The sequence below is a fragment of the Lepidochelys kempii genome, chromosome 17 (genome assembly GCF_965140285.1).
Source record: "Lepidochelys kempii isolate rLepKem1 chromosome 17, rLepKem1.hap1, whole genome shotgun sequence".
NCBI lineage: Eukaryota > Metazoa > Chordata > Testudines > Cheloniidae > Lepidochelys > Lepidochelys kempii.
In genome coordinates, this window is record NC_136396.1 from 21,060,948 (window position 1) to 21,077,579 (window position 16,632).

Consider the following 16,632-nt stretch of genomic DNA (forward strand, 5'->3'; position numbering starts at 1 on the left):
TCAGGTGGCCAGGAATGCGTTAGCAGGGAATCACAGAAATTAGAGACGGAAAGATCGACCTCTCTTTGCATCTCTAGTGCCCCCATCCGTTCTCCATCTCCATTCAAGTTCATCAAATCCCATTGAATTAGGGGGCCTAATTCCCAGCCCGAGGCGGGATTGTCCCTTACAGGCCATTGTCTAGTGTTCTGTCCAGTCTAGGGGAAGGGGGCTTCCATCCCGTCCATGGGCACCTCCCCCACAATCTGTCATCTCTTGTGAATCTTCAGCATCCTAAGGGCTGACGGAGCCCATTGGCTGCCTGGGGTCGAGGTGATACAATGCAGAGCACTCAGGGTAGGTCCTTTTTGGAACTCAGCCCTGGTTGGTCACAACCATCGGCTGGCTGCTTGGAGGCCTATGAGAAATGAGCCATGTGGGAGGGTCAGTCCAGTTCCTAGGAGGACAGGTGCTGACATCCCAAAAATCGACTCTCCATTTGGGCTTTGCCTCCCCCTTTCATTGGCCGTGTCAGCAGAGGGGTCAGAATGGATAAAGACAGGGCCAGCTGGTGCAAATCAGCCACTGGAGTCCATAGGCCAGATCCTGAGCTAGTGTAAACGGGCTGTCGCTCCACTGGATCCTCAGCTAGCATAGTCAGTGGAGAGAGATGCCATTTTAGATCGGGCTCCAGGCCTTTTGTCTCCAGCGTGTCTGATCCAGCACCTTTCCCCAGCACCGACCTCGTGCTGAGGTCAGTCCTGGTCCCAGTGAGTGCGCCGAGTGGAGGGATTCAACGCCCCGCCCGGGGAAAGGCATGAGCGGTCCGACTTCCGGGACAAATCGCTTAATTCTGCTCTGTACGGGGAGCAAGAGGGAGCAGAGGCAGACGCCAGGGACCGAGCTGCTGAATAATGATCACAGCGCGTTAGCGAACATCCTGCCCCCACAGATCAAGGGAAGCGGCCCCCGGAGCCCTTTTCTCCACATTTCAGTGGGCAGCTGTGACAGCTCAGGATATTGCAAGGCATTTATCACTAGGAATGGGGCGGCCAGGAGCGAGGAGTCTGCCAGGTTATCAGCTCGGGGTCAGGCCCAGGCCGTTGATTAGAGAGAGAGCAGAGTGAGCCTGGCACGGGTTCCCCCGCTGCAGAGCACTGGCAAAGCGGAAAGCCAGCAAGGAGGAATAAAGTCACAGCTAAGTACGTATTTCCGAAAACCAATATGTGTGCAGGTGTGTGTCTGGCAGGAAGTCCTGGAGGCAGCTTACAGAAACCCTGTGGCTGGTTCCACCTCTCTATTCATGTCCGGGGGAGGGCTGTGGTCTTAAAGACACTCCGTAGCAGGGGCTCTGTTTGATGATGCGAAGTAGGGCCGGAGAAATCACCAGAAAACTTCGGAAACCAGAGACTTTCAGATCTGTCAATCCATCCCCATGCACACCCATCTCTGAGTAACCCTTCTGCCAGGGGCTGGCTGCAGCAACCAGGGCTGGGTTTAAACATCGAGGCGGTTCTCGTAATATTGCAAACCAGAACTAGCTCATGCCTCCACCCAGAAAACTGAACACCTCCTCTGGGCGCCTCTGAGGGTATCTCAGAGACCCAGGGTCAGCTGACTCAGGCTCGTCTGCAGGTATGTCTGCACAGCAACTAGACACCTGTGGCTAGCCAGGCTTGGGCTGCAGTGCTGTGTAGACATCTGGACTCAGGCAACAGCCGGCGCTCTAGGACCCTGCAAGGTTGGGGGGGGGGTCCCAAAGCCTGGGCTCCAGCCTGAGTGGGAAAGTCTACACTGCTGTTTTCAGCCCACCGAGCGAGCCCCGCCATCCCAAGCCCGTTGACCCGGGCTCTCAGACTTGCCGCTGTGGGTTTTTTTGTTGTTGTGTAGACACACCCGAAGAGACAGTGCTGCCCCACTGACAAGCACTGAGTTTGTGTAGAACAAAAGAAAACTTATTAAGAGAGGGAACACGGCCTTAATTTGGGAAAACATTGCAAACAATGACTCAGTATGCAGACAATAAGTAAAACACCTGCCCCCACAGTACCTTGGGCAGTGTCCTTTGCCTCAGTTTCCCACCTTGTGACAGCCAATGGCCAAGCGTCCTTGTAACACTTCACTCCCCTTTTCCCTCCGATGCATCCCACTCCCAGCTTGTTGTCCAAGGAGTGCCTCTGGGGCGTGGGTGGTGGAGCACTGTTGTTGTCTCTGATGCTACCGTCGCGGCCGGGTCCTGAGGTTCGTCCGCCTAGCCCCGTCCTCAGCGATGTCCGCTCTTCCTGATTTCACTGGGCAGGGAGGAACCTCACTGCTGCTACAGCCTCTGCTTTGTTTTCACTGCCGCAGCGTCCACATCACCGGGGCTATGGCTCAGCCCCCTGGACCAGCCGATCAGGGATTTCAGCTCTAGTGATCACAGAATTTCAGCTGAATCTAGTCAGCTCCATCTTTAGACAAATAGCTCCAGGGACCTTTTAAACAACCAGACACAACATCATTCTTTCCCATCTCTACCCCCTGCAGAGCAAATGAGGTTCACGGGAAGGTGAGCCCTTCATTTAAGACATATTAAGTACAGTTCTGCTGCCCTTTAGTTGGCCAATAAGGAGAGTATCCTTTCCTTACCCGACACTTCAGTGACTTTTAACCCCAGATGGGTCACTTTGGCAAAGCAGCTCTGCCCACTGATCACCTAGGCAAAGCATATGTGTCTATGCAGATACAGTCTGATCCTGAGGTCTTTTCCCCCAGTTTGTCAATAAATGACAAGAGAGAGCTCATTCAGACTACCCGCTTGTACCTCTCTTCCCATACACACCCCTCTAGCTATCCCCCTGCCATCTATCTAGCTCCATGCACATTTGTTTACCTAGTTACCTATCAGTTCCCATACCTACCCACCCATCCATCTAGTCTCATCTTGTCTGTCACTTTCATTGTGTATCTCAAATCTTAAACTATTCTACAGTAACTATCCCAAACGTGGGATCCTAAAGTTGGTCTCTGTCCTAAAACACTTACAGATGGGGAAATGAAGTGCAAAAAAAAATTACGTGACTGAACCAAGGCGAAAGTCTGGGACAGAGCTAGGAATTGAGTCTAGCTAGCCTGAGGGGTAAACAGGTATCATATCCCCGAGACCATCCTTTCCAGATTCTCATTTACTATATAGAAAGCATTTGAGACCCTCTGCCTTCAGCCCTGCGCAGTAAATTGACAACAGCTTCCAATGCGGTTGTTGATTACTCTGTGATTTCAGAACACTGAGACAGGGCACGCTGATACGATTCACATTCACCCCACTTACAGAGCCTCCCTGTATAAACCAAATATAACTAATGCTATAACCACTCATCTCCAAAGACAGTTCGCTCTGCTGCAGCATTTGCCTGACCTTTAATTGCCATATAAATGTCTCTAATTGCAATTGATAAGGGGATTAGCCTGAAAATTGTCCCAACAAAGTAACGTGAGCAATTGCCTGCATGCCCCATTAAGTCAACAAGGCATTCATTTAGCTGAAGAGGGGAAATACCAGTTATCTGAGGTTTGTCCCATGGAATCACCTTTCCCGATTCTCTGCATCATGATTAAGCAGCTGTGACTGCATTTAAAACACTGAAAAGGTCCCTGCACGGTCACATTGGCTCGCCATGTATGTGTGGTAACAGTATTGTTACCTGCAAGCCTTCAAAGATCATGGGTCAGACCCTTGAAAAACCATGAGATTGGTTGGAAAAAAAAATCGGGAGATTTTTTTGAAGCAATAGGTTTGGAGGTTCTTTTTATTTGCCTTTTGGGTTTTGCATCTTTGGCAGAAATGCTAAATTACATTGTGGATTTGGTTTTCACCAAAAGATTCAGTAGCGATTGGACGCCAAACCTAGTGAACACCTGTGAAAATGAGGTAGGTTCTGAGGCTAAAATAGGGAAAGAACAAGTTAAAAGTTACTTAGACGTCTTCAAGTCACCAGGGACTGATGAAATCATAGAAGATCAGGTTGGAAAGGACCTCAGGAGGTCATCTAGTCCAACCTGCTGCTCAAAGCAGGACCAATCCCCAATTTTTGCCCCAGATCCCTAAATGCCCCCGTCAAGGATTGAGCTCACAACCCTGGGTTTAGCAGGCCAATGCTCAAACCACTGAGCTATCCCTCCACCCCTCAGGGGTCCTAGAATACTCAAGGAGCTGACTGAGGCAATATCTGACCCATTAGTAATTATCTTTGAAAACTCATGGAAAATGGGAGAGATTCCAGTGGACTGGAAAAGGGCAAATATAGTGCCCATCTATAAAAGGGAAATAAGGACTGTGACGGGATCCCCGGGATGCAGCCTGGGACTGTGGGACCACTGTGGGACCACTTAACTTTCCAGCCTGGGCTGTCTCTCACAATGTTTTGCCAGTGATAAGCAGCAAACCCATCCAGGCACTGTTATCACTCAGCACAACCACATGTGGAGCCCCACAGCCAGCTAGATTGCATAAATGCTCCCAGAGCCACTCATAGATCACACTGACAAAGGCACCAGCCAAATCCCCCCAGCTCCCAGCCTTGTACCTCAGGAGTATACCGTCTTGCACTACTCAAGATGAGCAGTGCTATTTTATTAATTGGCCCATCACTTCATCAATGGAAAGTGGATATACACTAGCCTTTGTAAGCCTGGGCAGATTTACCAAACACTTCAGGCAAACACACTGGTAAAGATAAACAGTTAAACGAATTTATTGACTACAAAAGATAGATTTTAAGTGATTATAAGTGATAGGCAAAAAGTCAGAGTGATTACCAAAAGAAAAGAAAATATAAGCACACAGTCTAAACTCTCAACCCTATTAGACTAGGTAACATCTAGATTAAGCAGTTTTTCTCACCCCACTGGGTATTGCAGTTCATAGTACACAGGTTTCACTCTTGAAACCTGGGCCAGTCCCCTCTGTTGGAGTCTTCAGTCTTCTGAGTGTCCTTGTTGCTTGCAGCATAGGTGGGGGAAGGAGAAAGGCCAAGCATGGGGCCCCTGTGTTCTGTTTTATACCCTTAGTCCATGTGCTTGAAGAACACATGTCCAGGCATGTCTCCTGGGCATTGCTGAGTCTCTCCAATCAAGGTTGAGCAATTCCCGTGGTGTAGCCCCATGCAGGTGAGTCATTGTATTGTAGCTCCCTTCCTGGACAATGGTTGTTGATGGTTCTTTGACACCCACCCGGCCATTGGTTACTTTCCTTGCTGTTGCTTCTGGGGAGCTAATATCTGGCTGATTCCCCGACTCACAGCATAGTTTACTGACAACCATACAACACAATCTCATAACTTCATATGCACAAATGATATGCATATTTAGATAGAACAATGACTTTCTGCAGATCATAACCTTTCCCCTGATACCTCACATGGCATGCTTTATATGAAATATCACAATTATATATAAATGAGGAATATGGGGGTTACAGGGCGCTCCCCCAAGGTACAGAATGTCACAAGGGCAACCTGGGGGTTATAGTCAGCTTAACTTCAGCACAGTCAGTTTAACTTCAGTACCCGGAAAGATAATAGACCAATAATCAAGCAATCAATTTGCAACCATTTAGAAAATAATAAAGTGATAACTAAGAGTTAGCATGGATTTTTCAAGAACAAATCATGTCAGACCAGCCTAATAGCTTTCTTTGACAGGGTAACAAGCATTGTGAATAGGGGGAAAGCAGTAGATATGGTATATCTTTACTTTAGGTTTTTGATACTGTCTCATATGACCTTATAAACAAACTAGGGAAATACAGCCTAGATGGAGCTACTATAAGGTGGGTGCTTAACTGGGTGGAAAACCATTCCCAGAGAGTAGTTATCAGAGGTAAACAGTCATGCTGGAAGGGCATAACGCAGGGATCAGTTCTGGGTCCAGTTCTGTTCAATATCTTCATCAGTGATTCAGATAATAGCATAGAGAGTACAGTTATAAAGTTTGTGGACGATACCAGGCTGGGAGGGTTCTGAAGTAAATAGGATGAAATTCAATAAGAACAAATGCAAAGTACTCCACTTAGGAAGGAACAATCAATTGCACACATACAAAATGGGAAATGACTGCCTAGGAAGGAGTACTGCAGAAATGGATCTGGGGGCTATAGTGGATCACAAGCTAAATATGAGTCAACAATGTAACACTGCTGCAAAAAAAGCAAAACATCATTCTGGGATGTATTAGCAAGGGTGTTGTAAGCCAGACATGAGAAGTAATTCTTCCACTCTCCTCAGCACTAATTAGGCCTCAGCTGGAGTATTGTGTCCAGTTCTGGGTGCCACATTTCAGGAAAGATGTGGTCAAATTGGAAAAACTCCAGAGAAGAGCAACACAAATAATTAAAGGTCTAGAGAACATGACCTATGAGAGAAGATTGGAAAAATTGGGTTTGTTTAGTCTGGAAAAGAGAAGACTGAGAGGGGACATGATAACAGTTTTCAAGTACATAAAAGGTTGTTACAAGAAGGAGGGAGAAATATCATTCTCCTTAACCTCTGAGCATAGGACAAGAAACAATGGGCTTAAATTGCAGCAAGGGTGGTTTAGGTTGGACATTAGGAAAAACTTCCTAATTGTCAGGATGGTTAAGCACTGGGATAAATTCCCTAGGGAGGTTGTGGAATCTTCATCAGTGGAGGTTTTTAAGATCAGGTTAGACAAACACCTGTCAGGGATGGTCTAGGCAAAACTTAGTCCCGCCATGAGTGCAGGGGACTGGTGTAGAACACCTCTTGAGATCCCTTCCAGTCCTAGTATTCTATGTTTCTAAGTCACTTCAGCACTCCTTGCCTCAGTTTTGCCATCTGTAACATAGGGAGAATGAATGCTACTGACCTCCTTTGAAAAAAAAGTGCTTTGAGATCTACTGAGGAAAACCCTAAATATGAGCTAGGTGTTAATCTGAATGGATTGGGCCTCTGGAGATGTAGGTTCAGTTCTTGGCTTGACGGAAAACTCTGTTAGTTTGGTCACTTAATCCCTCTTGTGTCTCAGCTCCCTGCCTACAAAGTGGGATGATATTAACCCTTGTGCATGTCTTCTCTCTCTAGACCGATGGTTCTGCAGGGCGTGGACTGGCTTGCACCACGTAACTACAAGACTACAGTTGTCAGGGGTGGTGCTAGATTAAAGAACCCATTATTAAATCCTTCTGTCATTCTTGTGGCTCTTCACTGAACACTCTCCAACGTACCAAGATCCTTCTTGAACTGTGGACCCCAGAAGTGGACGAGCATCCCAGCGGCAAACACAGAGGTAAAATACCTCCTCTACAGCTGCCCCTGTTTGTGCAGCCCAGGATGGCATTTGCCTTTTTGGCCACAGCATCACCCTGGGAGCTCTCGTTCAGTGATTATCCACCACGACCCCCCAATTCCTTTGCAGACTCCCTGCGTCTCGGGATAGAGCCCCCCAGCCTCTGAGCATGCTTTGTTCCGAGATGTATCCATTTATATTTAGCCATATTAAAACCCATATGGTTTGCTTGTGCCAGCTTACTAAGCAATCCAGATCGCTCTGAATCAGTGACCTATCCCCTTCGTTATTTACCATCCCTCCAGTTTGTGTCATCTGCAAACTTAACGACAATTTTCTGTTTTCTTCCAAGTCATTAATAAAAATGTTAGTGTAGGGCCAAGAGCCCATCCCAGTGGGATCCCCCCCACACACTTTTTGATGATTCCCTGTTTACAATGACATTTGGAGCCCTACCATTAGCCAGCTTTTAATCCATCTAATGTGTGCCACATTCATTTGATAGCTTGAAACATGTCCTTAGCATGAAGTGCCTGCTTAAATCCCATTCAATGCCACTTAAGCACGTGTTTTAGTGCTTAGCTAAATCAGGGCCCCATGGCGCGACTCCCTCTGGCTGGCCTCCCAGTGGAGCAGTGAGGAGCCTGATTAAAAACCAGCCGAGAACAATTTCAAAAGGCCCCAGTATGTGACAAGATTGCTGGATGCAGCACTCAAAATACTTTTAATGCTGAATAAATATTGCAAAAGAGATAATTAGGGGTTATTTTACCTCCGCGCCGGTTTAGACCGAGGTATGAAATTCCTTTTAGAGTGATACGTTCCCGAGGACAGCATATAATTGCAACTTCATAGGCTGTTAGCAATTCACCAATGGGCAATATTCTTCCTAATTTATCCTGATCAAATCCGGTTATTCCACCCATGTGCCAGCAAGTTGCGGCCAGTCTTGGGATGCTCTGCTCACTGACACTTATTCTCTTTATTTCAGAGTCTGAGGATTTTTGTTTTGAACTTGTTGGGGCTGGCCAGGAGCCACCCTCTCTTCCCCAGGAGATGCCCTCTGTCCTCCAGGCCACTTTTTCTAAATTGCTGCTGTCTTCCAGCTCTGTTGCCTCAGATGGGCAGTGATCTGGGTGGTCCTCGATCTGCATCCCTTTGAAGGTGAAGATAATGGTGATGCCCAGGCAGGGCAAACGGAAGAGCTGGACTCACAAGTGGTCATAAAGTGCTGTGCAACCAAAGGACCGGCCACTCCCGGACTCCACATAACATTCTCCTCAGACTATAATTTAGGGATCCCCCACGTCAGCTTTGACCCTCCCCCCCCACGACTTTTAAAGGCTGAAGGCTGGGCCACCAGTCGGCCAAGGTAATTTTTCCTCTCATATATGACATGGTCTTGGATTTGACCTATGATCTCAATGGTGTAATAACTGGAGCGGGCCATTAGTGGTTCCCTGCACCTACATAGTGACCATGGCAACATTTCAGCCCAAGCCTACGCATAATGGTCCACAAAGAAGGGCAGAGATTTTCTGGAGCTCCATGCCATGGGGAACCCCATTCTCAAGAGCTCCATAGAGCAAATGGCCAACTGGAAAACACCTTCTCTCCCTGCTGTAGAGAAATCCAGGTGTGGGCCCAAAGATAGCCGTGTCTGTTCCCGGCAGCTCCCTGCAAGGGGACGGCAGTAGCCTGACTGTATTTCAGACGTTCTCTAGATTCAGAGGTGTTAAGGACCATTTGGATCACCCAGCTCTGCCGGACAAGATTCTTCCCCCACCTGAACCCAGCCAAAATGCTGCAGGCCACCCTCGGCTCTCAGGCACACCAGCACAGATCCAGAGCACCCTCAACAGGAGTCAGGGGGGCTGCGCCCGCTGCCCCATTGGAAACGCTCGCACAGCTGACCCCCCCGGCCACATGTTGGATTTGGAAAGGGAATGGAGGGGGTTGGGCTAAGGAACAGGAAGAGCAAAACTAATATCAGACCAACTGAGAAGCTGCAGGTGGGGAGAGGAAGCATGGTGCAATGGTTAGGGCGTGGCCCAGGAGAACTGGGTTCTAATCCTGCCTCTGTCAGTGATTGTTGGCCAAGCCCCTTCCTGTCTCTGTGCCTCCATTTCTTCTGCCACCCTTGTAAACTCACTGAGGCAAAGCCTATCTCTTGCTATATTCCCAGACAACGCCTAACACAAGTGGGCTACTAAATAACAGTGGTCACAGGAGGTGTGGTAGGAGTAGCCACTACCGGTACAGGAGCTCGAGTGGTTTTGATCTTCTCCCTGGTGAATTTCCTCTGCAGTGAGGATTCTGCTGTTTGCCTCCAATTCTTCAGTGGCATATGTCAGGGCCCTACCACTTGTGTGTCCTGAAATGTCGTCATTCAGGAGTGGAGATGAGTGAGCCCTTCGCAAACACTCTTTGGGAAGTTTAACTCCCAGATCTCCAGCCCGGGTGGATTGCGTTTGGTCCTTCTTGCATTCAGCTTCTGAGAACATATCCACTGGCTAGTGTTTTTTTTTTAAAAAAAGTCCCAGCTCCTGGAGACACGTGATTAGGTGGTTGGGGAAAAAAGTACATTTCTAGCCCTCATCATTTCAGAGGAGTGCTGGAATACATGATCTCTGTGGGTTTCAACACCAGCAGGCCCAAACATTTTGATTGGTTTAAAATATTTGGGGACGGGGGGGCAGAGGAGGCAGATTAAGGATTTTTAAACATTTGGGGTTGGCAACACTGAAAAAATAATTCACGAATGGGTCTGCAACGGGCTACCCCCTTGTGGCCGCATCTGGGGATTAGCGCCATTCAGTCCGACGCTCCCCTTCCGACGGTCGCTCGCACCACGTCCCCTCCTTCTCTCCAGGACTCGCAGTGCTCCCGCTTCGTGACTCAGCACCGCCCCCCCCCCCCAGCCAGGTCTTTATAGTCCTCACCTTCCAGGGCACCAAAGTCCCACGGGATCAGCTGCCCTCATGCCGCTCCAGTCTTCCAGTCCAAGTGCCACGTTCCCAGGGGCTGGTCGGGGAACCCAGGCTCACCCGCTAGTCTGAGTTCCAGCCCAGGGACCCTACATCCAGCAGCTGTGGTCTGCTTGCTCCCAGACCCAGGAGCTATTTCCCTAGACTCCTTCCTATTCCCCTTCTCTATCTTCTGTCCTCTCCCCTGGATTTACCGGTCCACACACGCTCCTCCCACTACTTCCTCCGCAGCCTCCTTCTGTTCTCAGCTCCATCTCTTTCTGCAGGCCCAACCCGCTCCTTCCCCGCTGAATGTCAGCTTCCATTAAGCATTATCGATCCCTGGCTCTCCCCCAGGGGCAGCGTGCAAGGTTAATTGACCTAATTGAACCTGCTCTGCCTTGTGCAGGGTGGACTCCTCACAATCGGGAAGACAGGGGAATGGGTCCAGGAAATGGTTTTCTGCACGAGGTGTTTTGTTCAGCTGTACTGAGAAGCAAGTGCCACCCCAGAGAAGCAGCCCCTAGGGGCACTTCTCAAAGAGAATCCTTTTGCTTGGTCCTTGGGAGGGGAAGAATTTGGACAGAGATCCAGAGACTGCCAGAGTGGCTGGGTACGTTCAGAATGAGCCAGGCCTCTTTGGCTAGTTTCCCACAGGGTGGAGGGGCTCAGCTGAGGGATTCCCAGAAACCCACTTGTCTCACGGCTTGACGGGGGAAAACGTTTGCTTTGGGAGCTCTGAGTGAAACACGCACTGATCGGCGGCTGGAGATGCATTAACCCCAAGGGCAGCCAGGCAGATCTCTCTTCCCAGGCCCCGGCCAGGGAAACAGACGAGCACAGCTGCAGAGATACCAGCCAGTCTCGGATGACACCGAAACGGCTTTGATTCCAGTCAGCACTGGCAAAGTTTGAACCAGAGGAGCTGCAGGCTTTAGCAAAGGGGTTCTGCCTAGAGCCCTTTATTTTGCTCAATAAGTGCTAAATCCATCCCACTCCCCCCTCCAACCTCTCAAGTGGCTCGTGAGTTTTTACAAGCCATGGGTCAATTCCCGGAGACTTTCCCTCTTCCCCTCTCCCAGCCCCACCTCCCCTTGCAGACCTGCATGTGACAGCAACAGGCCACTAGACAGCACTAGACAGCACTAGACAGCACTCCCTTCACCTCGGGGGAAGCTGACGGAACCAGCAGCCCGGAGAGTGACAGGATCCCCAGGAAAACGTCTGTTTCCTCAGTGAATGGCAGTGAATGCTGGGTCTTTCAGACTCCGTGGCTCATGCTAGTAGAAAACGGGGCTGCGCTGAATGCATCCGATGAAGCGAGCTGTAGCTCACGAAAGCTTATGCTCAAATAAATTGGTTAGTCGCTAAGGTGCCACAAGTCCTCCTTTTCTTTTCACTTAATGGTGTTAGCATCTCAGGGCTTACAGCTTGGCATTGAGGTTGATTAAAGGTGAGCTAATCCGTGATTATAAACTTTCAGGGTAATGAACAAATTGAAGCGAATGGAGAGAAGTTCATACCTCTTCTTGGGCCTGGCTGACTATAGAATCGATGAGACAGCAGCTCATTGATCTCCAAGCCACAGGAAAGCTCTTGGTTTTCAATTACAGCCGGGAGAACGGAGCCAAAGACAGACCCAAGGAAGAAACAAAATCCAGATTCCATCCCTCAGCCAGAGGGCAGGATACAGCTGAGATCAACCCAACTGGCTTTGGGAAACACCGAGCCTGGGAGTCTATCTCCACGGAGGTACCCCAGGGGTGAGTCTAACCAGACACAGGGCAAGAGCTTTCACTGGTGAAAATTAGCCAAGCCCCATGGATGGTTTGGTTCAGGCCAAGAGCTACTTGAGATTCCAATGTTGTCAAGTCTCACAATTTTATCCTGCGATATTTGGTGGGGTTTTGTAAAGCCCCGACTGCTGGAGTCAGGTGGTTGCATCAGAAGTGCAGCTTTCATTGCAAAGAAAAAAGCCAGTTTCTAGCCCTCATGGGAAAGCTTGAAAATATGCCCCACGTGCGAGCCTAAAGGCACAAAAGACAGGAAGCAAAACAAAGAGTCCAGAATGAATTATTCCTTTTAAATCTTGTGATTTCAGCTAATCTCTTCATTGGAGCGGGGAGTGACTCGTGCTTTTTGAACGCTTGGCATTGGCAATAATAATTCCCAGGTCTTTTCCTTGGCAGATCTCAAAGTGCTTTTCAAAGGTGGTCAGGATCAGTATCCCAATTTTAAAGATGGGGAAACTGAGGCACAGAGCAGCCCCCCCCACCACCACCTCTCCTGAGTGCCATACTGCCTCTATAAGATGTCTGTACATTTCAGGGAAACTAGCCCATGTAGTGGGTCGGAAACAAGAACCCAGTCCACACGAGTTCCCCCTGCACTCTCAGCCCTTCCCCAGCATCCCCTACCCCTTGTTCTCAGTAGCGTTTTGGCTGCTTGTTTTTTTCCACTGGGCGCTCGCCTTGCTTGGTACGGCTTCAAAGTGAACAGGAAAGAGCCGCGAAGGAGCTCAAGTCGGTTTTATTCCAAACTTTTTCCTGCAGCCATTCATCAGTGCCCAGCACAAAGCCACTTAAACACTGTCTACTTCTGTCCTTGTGAAGGACTAGAGAGAATGATTGCCATTAAAGGGAAGGGGCTGCAGCAGGCTTTGGGCTGCAGGGATATGGATTTGAGGCCTGACGTGACCAAATGTTTGATGTGATCCTGTTTTTCACACACACACACACCCCATCTCGTTTGCAGGATAAGATGGAGTTTGATTCTTTTGTCAGCTGGATTTCTGCAGCGAGGAAATCCTAGAGGGTTTGAAAGCTTTAGACACAAATCACTCAAGGCTTTGCCCACCACGTGCTTAGAAACCCCACAGCCCTTGGATGATGGAAGAAACCATTTGGCAGTAGATTTGGGAGGGGAGGTCGTCGTTCTGTTATTAGTGACAGACTGATCAAGGCCTTGGGAATTAAACGGCTTGGAAGTTCTGTTCAGATCATTATTCATCTCATAAATTTCCTCTCAACAACCAGCTTCCTTCCAGCATGCCCAGCAGGAGTCTATAATTAGATTCCACACACACCAAAGAAATAACAGTAATTAATAATCATCTTTTATTGTGATTATTATTTTAGTTTACTTATTTATATTGGAATAATAATGCCGAGCTCATCATTTGATCTCAAAGTGTTTTAGTAGTGCCTACAGATATGTTAGGTGCCGCATGAACATATGGTAAAAACCTTAATCTGATGAGGTTCAACACGGACAAGTGCAGAGTCCTGCACTTAGGACGGAAGAACCCAATGCACCGCTACAGACTAGGGACCGAATGGCTAGGCAGCAGTTCTTCAGAAAAGGACCTAGGGGTTACAGTGGACGAGAAGCTGGATATGAGTCAACAGTGTGCCCTTGTTGCCAAGAAGGCCAATGGCATTTTGGGATGTATACGTAGGGACATTGCCAGCAGATCGAGGGATGTGATCGTTCCCCTCTATTCGACATTGGTGGGGCCTCATCTGGAGTACAGTGTCCAGTTTTGGTCCCCACACTACAAGAAGGATGTGGAAGAATTGGAAAGAGTCCAGCGGAGGGCAACAAAAATGATTAGGGGACTGGATCACATGACTTATGAGGAGAGGCTGAGGGAACTGGGATTGTTTAGTCTGCGGAAGAGAAGAATGAGGGGGGATTTGATAGCTGCTTTCAGCTACCTGAAAGGGGGTTCCAAAGAGGATGGATCTAGACTGTTCTCAGTGGTAGCTGATGACAGAACAAGGAGCAATGGTCTCAAGTTGCAGTGAGGGAGGTTTAGGTTGGATATTAGGAAACACTGTTTCACTAGGAGGGTGGTGGAACACTGGAATGCGTTACCTAGGGAGGTGGTGGAATCTCCTTCCTTAGAGGTTTTTAAGGTCAGGCTTGACAAAGCCCTGGCTGGGATGATTTAGTTGGGATTGGTCCTGCTTTGAGCAGGGGGTTGGACTAGATGACCTCCTGAGGTCCCTTCCCACCCTGATCTTCTATGATTCTAAAGGAAAGGCCTAGCCTCAAAGGTCTATGCATCTATCTATTACAGTGTAATGTCTTCACCTTTGGAGACTCTACGTTGTCACCATATCCAGGAATAAATCATCAGATAGGTGGCTAATACACTTTCAGGCTCTATAAATTATTATCACTAATTATTGTTTTATCAATTGTTATTATTCACAATTCATTGCCAAACAAATGATCATTTGCGCTGAGTTTTCAGCCATCGCGGACATTGTTACAGCTATCCTCTGGGCATGTACTAGTAATGACTGATACGACCCCACGGTATCTGCATCTTACTTTTACTTGTGAACGTATTCCTGAACAAGGGCATAGTGTTTTTTACTCTTTGATCAGTACAAAGCCTGAATCATAGAAATGTAAGACTGGAAGGGACCTCAAGAGATCATCTGGTCCTGCACTGAGGCAGGACTAAGTGTTATGTAGACCATCCCTCACGGGTGTTTGTCCAACCTGTTCTTAAAAACCTCCAATGACCAGAGTTTCCACAGCCTCCCTGGGTAATTTGTTCCAGTGTGTAACTACTCTGGCGGTCAAGAAGTTTTTCCTAATGTCCAACCTAAATCTCCCTCGCTGCAATGTAAGCTCAATGCTTCTTGTCCAGTGGTCAGTGGTTAAGGAGAACAATTTATCACCCTCTTTATAGCAACCTTTTACGTACTTGAAGACTGTTATCATGCCATCATGAATGATCAGACTCTCAGGGCTCGCCTACACACAGCTTCTACACTTCTTTAACTACATTTGCTTAGAAAATGGTACCATGAAATTAGCATAGACCCCTAGGGTTCTATTCTTAGGTAAAATAAGTATCTAAGGTACTTTTATAGCTGCTATTACCAAAACCTCTGAGTGTAACCCACTGGTGTTACAGGTCCTGCTCTGTGCCGATCCCCAGAGGATATGGATTGTCCCAGACCATCTTTAGCTCAAGCTGTAGCAATTCACGAGTGGAGGTCGCTAGTTCATGCCCCACTGTGTTGGCCAAGATGGTGGCCATCACTCGAGCACTGTGCATCTGTAACATACATAACCTCACGACACCCCCGTGAGTTACTGTACTATCGTCCCCCTGTGACAGAGTCGAAATGACAGGTTTCAGAGTAACAGCCGTGTTAGTCTGTATTCGCAAAAAGAAAAGGAGGACTTGTGGCACCTTAAGAGACTAACCAATTTATTTGAGCATCTCGAGCTCACAAAGCATAGGAACTCCCATCTAGCTCTCCTGAATCCCAACCACGCACCCGAGCCATCGGGAAAGCCTCCTTCATGGTAACTCCCTCTGCAGCAAGATACGGCGGGATTCAAACCCGAGATAACTTTTGCACAATGCCCACCACCCTCCGCTAAGCTTAAAGCTAGATGGACATTGGCACCTTTCGGCTGGAATAACTGTCTATGCTAGAGAGCTTGTGTCTCTTTAACCCGCCTGGTATAGTTAGAGCCTGTGTGCAGAGCAGCTGTAAAATGTGAAACCGGGCAGAGCAGAAGAGAAAGACGGCTCGATAGCAGAGGTGACTATGCCAAGCTGGCGGTGTGAAGTGGGAATTAGAATCATAGAAGATCAGGGTTGGAAGGGACCTCAGGAGGTCATCTAGTCCAACCCCCTGCTCAAAGCAGGACCAACCCCAACTAAATCATCCCAGCCAGGGCTTTGTCAAACCGGACCTTAAAAACCTCTATGGAAGGAGATTCCACCACCTCCCTAGGTAACGCATTCCAGTGTTCCACCACCCTCCTAGTGAGACAGTGTTTCCTAATATCCAACCTAAACCTCCCTCACTGCAACTTGAGACCATTACTCCTCGTTCTGTCATCTGCTACCATTGAGAACAGTCTAGATCCATCCTCTTTGGAACCCCCCTTCAGGTAGTTGAAAGCAGCTATCAAATCCCCCCTCATTCTGCTCTTCCGCAGACTAAATAACCCCAGTTCCCTCAGTCTCTCCTCATAAATCATGTGTTCCAGCCCCTTAATCATTTTTGTTGCCCTCCACTGGATGCTTTCCAATTTTTCCACATCCTTTTCGTAGTGTGGGGCCCAAAACTGGACGCAGTACTCCAGATGAGACCTCACCAATGCTGAATAGAGGGGAATGATCACAACCCTCGATCTGCTGGCAATGCTCCTACTTATACAGCTCAAAATGCCATTGGCCTTCTTGGCAACAAGAGCACACTGTTGACTCATATCCAGCTTCTCGTCCACTGTCACCCCTAGGTCCTTTTCTGCAGAAAAGGTGGGGCTTGAAGGCAGAGACCAAGGATGCTTGATATTCATGCAGCAGAAGCGGAACGAGACCCGCTCCATTCAAAACAGGCCTCCTGAGACGGTTTCTAGCATG